The sequence below is a fragment of the Varanus komodoensis genome, unplaced genomic scaffold (assembly GCF_004798865.1).
Source record: "Varanus komodoensis strain SLA01 unplaced genomic scaffold, ASM479886v1 scaffold760, whole genome shotgun sequence".
In the NCBI taxonomy this organism is placed as follows: domain Eukaryota; kingdom Metazoa; phylum Chordata; class Lepidosauria; order Squamata; family Varanidae; genus Varanus; species Varanus komodoensis.
Genome location: NW_025336430.1, coordinates 1 through 5,767, shown reverse-complemented (window position 1 = coordinate 5,767; position 5,767 = coordinate 1).

Genomic DNA, 5,767 nt, shown 5'->3' with positions numbered 1-5,767 from the left:
CCATGTTCCCACACTGCTTCAGCTCCTCGCCCCTTTCTCCGCTTCCAATTTCGCCGGTGCCCTCCGAGGAAGCGCATTTGACCTTCCCCTGCTGTGCATGTGTTGTCTCCTCTGTGGATTGTGTAGAATCCATGTGGGAGTTCTCCTTTAGGGGCTCTGGAGGAGAAGGATGCCCACTACAGGAATAAGAGAGTGGGAATTGGACTCTTCCCCCCCTCAGACTTCGGGACCATCCATAATCAGGAGGGCCCAGCTGCCTCCACTCTGCCAAACAGGGTCCTGCAGTGGACACGGTCCGATGTCTCTCACTGGCTTCCTTCCTTTAACCCTTGTCTGCACGGGGTAACCGTGCTGAGTATCAGTAGCCTCCAGTTTCCAAGATTCAGCTTTGGGTCAAAATGGCATGCAATTCAGAGCTACATGGGAGGCGTCCAGTTGTGGAGCCAGGTAGCTCTGCCTTCCTCTTGGGCCTTTCCAAGTCCCTGAGCAGCTCCTTCGGTCAGTCTGGGGGTTCCCTCCACTCCATGGGACTGCGAAGGGCATGTGCCTTTTCTTCTTGTTTCGCCAGTGACATCAATCTGTTGCACATATAGTGCAGCAATAATGAGGGGATTCCCAGAGAAAGAGTTGGGAAAGGAAGGAGTAAGAGATTTTTGACCTGGCTCTGCACATTTGAATGGCCTCAATACAGAGATGGAGGTACCAATCAGTGGCCATGTACCAGATCATTTGTTTGCGTCCTCATCCAAAATTGGCGCCTCTGGATGATTAATGTTGGCAAATTTTCTGAGGCAAATAATATGGAGGTGTTTTGCTTTGCCACTTCTGTATATCGGCATTCCTTTCCATGCAGACTAAAGACTAACTTTGACAGCAAAGCAGACCAAATCGCAGAGCAGGGGCACACTGAAACAGGGTCCCTTCTGCTCTCAGAGATGACACTCCCATGAGAGCTTCCCCCGTCTTACTCTGTTGGACTTGGCCAAAATAAGGGAAATGTCTTCAGGCGGCATCCTCAACAGCCTACTTGAGCTTGCTTTTGCAGGCTGCTCAAACCGTCATAGGGGGATGCCAAAGTTATGGCTGAAATGGTCTTTACAAAAGTAAAATTACTTCTTTTGGATAAGGCACGGGGTGAAGTCTTTCTGGCATATAGGAATGCAAACAATCACATTGCACCACAGGTAGAGAGAGAAAGCCTCTGGTTAGAGTCTGGCAAGCTGCCCTTCCCTGCCTGGCAACCAGTGAGACCTGAGTAGAATTGAACTCAATGGGAAGAGGCTAGTCAAAACAAAGTGGAATGGGACTCCTTGGATGGAAGGAGGTTTTTGGAGATGCTTGTTGGTACAGATAAAGTGAAATGTGGCCTGGATCCAGACCTGGTTTGGGTCTGGGAGAAGCGGATCCCACAGAAGTGTGTGAGCACCCACCCACTCAAGCTCACTCCGATTGCTTCAGTGACCTCATTGCATTCTCTGCCATCTTTTGCTATTATTTGTTCCCAGCATGAGGCTGTTCTCCAGGGAGTGCTTCCTTCTCACTGGATGACTAAAGTATTTAGTTTCATCTTCAGGATCTGGCTTTTTAAGGAGCAGTCATGGTTCATCTCCTCTAGGAATGACTGGTTTGATCTCCTTGCTGTCCATGGGACTTGCAGGAGTCTTTTCTAGCACCGCAATTCAAAGGCCTCAATTCTAAGGCGTTTTCCTTATGGTCCAGCTTTCATAGGCATACATTGCAACTGGAAAAATCATGGCCTTGACTATACGCAATTTTGTTGGCAGGGTGATGTCTCTGCTTTTTAGGATGCTGTCTAGATTTGCCATAGCTTTACTCCCAAGGAGCAAGCGTCTTTTAATTTCTTGGTTGAAGCCCCATCTGCGGTGATCTTGGAGCCCAGGAAAATGAAATCTGTCACTGCCTCCATTTCTTCCCCATCTAATTGCCAGGAATTGATAGGACCAGATGCTAGGACTTGATGCAGATTTTAGTTTTCTGGATGTTTCAAGCCAACTTTTGTGCTCTCTTCTTTCACCTGCATCAAGAGGCTCTTTAGTTCCTCTTCACTTACTGTCATTAGACTGGTATAATCTGCATATATGACGTTGTTGATATTTTTCCCTGGAATCTTAATTCCAACTTGTGATCCATCTAGTCCAGCCTTTCGCATGATGTGCTCTGCATATAAGTTAAATAGGCAGGGGGACAAAATACAGCCTTGCTGTATTCCTTCCCAATTTTGAACCTATCTATAGTTCTATGTCTAATTGTAACCATTGCTTCTTGACAAGTTTCTCAAGAAACAAATAAGATGGTCTGGTACTCCCATCTCTTTAGGAGTTTACCACAATTTGTTGTGATCAGTCAATCAATCAATCAATCAAAGGCTTTAGCATGATCAATGAAGCACAAGTAGATGCTTTTCTGGGAACTCCCTATCTTCCTCCATGATCCAGCCCATGTTGGCAATTTGACCTATAGTTCCTCTGCCTCTCTGAAACCCTGTTTGTACTTCTGGTAGTTCTTGGTCCACGTACTGCTGGAGCCTGGCTTGTAGGAACAATCCTTGGCATTGCCCCTCTTTGGGCATGCTGAGTGTGGCACTTCAACTGCACCATCTTTTAGGATTTTGAATATCTCAGCTGGAATACTGTCTCCTCCACTAGTTCAATGGGTCAAGGTAAGTCAAAGCAAATGTGCACAGCTCTGGGTTGTCTTTTGGAGAATGGGAAAAAGTTCAAAAGATATTCCATCTCAAAGAAAAAGAAACTAAATGTCCACTGTAATTCTGTTTGGCCCCAGCCAATGTGGGCTTCCTAATTTCTAAGTTTTCAGTTTTAGAATACTGCCTCATTGTATAATAGAATGTTTATGCTTTAGTAGCGCTGGTGAAAACCCAGCATGGATTTCTTACACCTGGAACATGTTATATGTCTGGATTCAGTGGTGGAAGACCTTGTCAAAGAGGGGGGTGGGGTATTGGTTTCTCTGGGCCATTCTTCCACCATCTGGAGTTTTCCCAAATCACCATGACGTTAGAGTGCTGTATCTGCATTCAGTGTTTGTAGTGAAGCAGCTGATGCCATTGCAGACATACAAAGCCCAACTACAGCAACTTGCCACACGAAGTTGCTAGACATTGCACTGCTGGCAAGCAGGACAGGGTTTGCAACACTTGGGGAAGACAAAACTGTTTCTTTGGCGCATCACATTTAAAAGCTCCATGCTTTACGAGCTGCTCTACGTTTCATTCTGGTCAAAGTGACTTGGGAGGGTTGCTTCCTTGGTTCTCCAACTGAGGCTGTTACTGGCAGAGCTTGCCAACAATTATTCTAGTATTTCTCAGGCATGTCATGAACAGAGCTGGCTGGAGCCTGGGGTCAGGCTGGTTGCCCCAGGGGGTCCCTTCGGAGTCGCTCTGCTTTTGTGCTTCTGTGTTCATCCAAATGGCCCTCACCTGCACAGGCTGTCTGCACCTTCAAGGTGAAGCTGCAGGGCTGGGCGGCCTGTCTCCCCGGTCAGGAGGAATCTGTCCTTTGCTAGAAGCTGGAGCCAATTGCGGCACCCCAAAGTACCTCAAGAATGGCGAGCCAGAGGGAGGCCACTGATGGGATAGCATTTTTGGTAAGGCATGGTGGAAACAGATGCTGTTGTCATGAGTCTTGTATTAGGAGCTATTCGCATCTTACCCTGTTGTATACCATGGCTTATCAAGCTTATACAAGGTACTCATATGGTGGCCACCCCGGTGGATGCCTCACCCCAGGAGTCTTCAATGGGCCAAATCATGGTCCTAAAGCCACTTACGCAGGATATTTCCCAACTCATAGAAGAGCCAGAGTGTGCTAACACAGATATGCGCAGAATTATGTTTCACCTTGCAGTTTGGCGGGATAATAAAAAGGGGGGAAAGCTGTATACAGAAAAACAAGATTTATCATCCCGCCTCAGTGCCTTGCCATAAACAGATCACAAAGGGTGCCTCAGTGGCTGGTGGTGAAGACCGAATGACCCCACTCAGTTAGTGGGTAACTGTCAATTGCAATCTTTGTATTTTATGGGTTTGCCAAAGTGCCTTCTTGATCCTATAAAGTTCACAAATGTAACCTTTTCTAGCGGGCCTGTTCAAGATACCTTTGACAGGCCTTCTAATCTAAAGTTATCTAATTAGAGTGAAATGTAACTTTTCTTTATGGTGTTGTGATGTGTATCCAATCACTTTACTATCCATAACAAAGTATCCAATCCCCTTCCTGTGTTTTGTATTCACTCCCCTTTTGTACATTCTACATAACCCTGAGGAAATTAACATGGGGGGTTCCTACCTAGGCACTCATGGATCCATGCCTTCAATTGTAAATAAACCTGTTTGCCCTGACAAGGAACTGATCTCCAAGCCTTTGTATTGCGGATCAGATTGGTGTGACAGTGTAAACATGGCCATGATTAGAGGACTCCCCCCCCCCCACTGGAAGCATTCAAGCATAAGCCAACCGAGAGGGGTGATTTAACTTGGGGGTCCTGCCTGAGCAGCGGGTGGCATCCGATGGCCCTCCGGCCCCTTCCAACTCTGCTGTTCTGCGACTCCACTGAGCCACAGCTCTTGCGATCCTTCTTCACTGTCCTGCGTGAACATGGCCATGATTAGCTTTCCAGGGACAGTCAGCTTAGTCAGTTGGAGGGGCAACAAAGAGAGCTCCTGCTCTTTCAGACTAAGGCAATTTTATCAGGAGTCAAAATTGTCTTCATTCATCAGAAGATCATTTCTTCAGATATAAAGAATGAAACAGTCAGAAAAGACAAGAGACTATGAAGAATGTAGAGAAAGGAACAAAATGTGTTCGGAGATGGGGATGAAATGCAACCAGTCCTGACAGGGACAGCTCTGTTTATACAAAGATGCATAAATTACAGGGAATGTCCAATTCACGAATCCTGGCATTGGTCCAGTAGATGATGTCACGTAATTTATGACCATGGTCTTGATTCTGGCCACAGATGACGGAAATGAACCTCTGGGAGACTTTGCACCCCTCTTCCCACCTCTGATGCTTCAGGAGGAAACCCCTCGCTGGTGTCACTGCACAGACACAGATCTTGTATCCGCGTCCCTTCACCCAGATTTGCACCCCTTGGGGCAGGAGGGGCAGGAACTGTCCTTGGCGCGGCTCTCAGGCTGCCGAGATGGAGGGCAAAGCGTCCAGAGCCTCCTGCTTGAGGCTCCTGCTCCTGAGGCCCCCCTGTCCCCGAAACCGCCAGTCCCACCAGCACCGTCCTTCAACAGCAGACCCCCCCTCGGTTTCCCTGGGGAGCCCAAGGCATGGTTTGGGTTCAGAGAAGAGGGCGGTCCTGGGAGCCCCCTCCATGCCCAACCCCCGGGCATCCAAGCCAAGGCGTCATGCGAAGCCAATCCCTGTGGCGTTTCAGCCCGAGGAGGGACGGGCCCTGTCCTGTGTGTTCTGTGCTACAGAGCTGCCTTCATACAAATCGTGTGTGTTTGTGTTTCCTGCCCGGGTAAAGGGAGAGAGAAGCGTTCTTCTGAGCCCCAGTGCAGGTGAAGCACCCCAGTGACAGGCAGGCTGCGAAATCCCCCCCACCCCCCCGCGAAGCGCGAAAGGGACTCTCCGTTCAAGGCACTGAAACCGAAGCAGCAACACATGGAGCTGCAGAAACCACCAGTTTTGCGGGTAACTCTGGTTGGTTGCAGAGGACTTGGCTTCTGCCTTGTTTTCAAGCACGTTATTGCAGGGGCCGTGAGAATTATAGG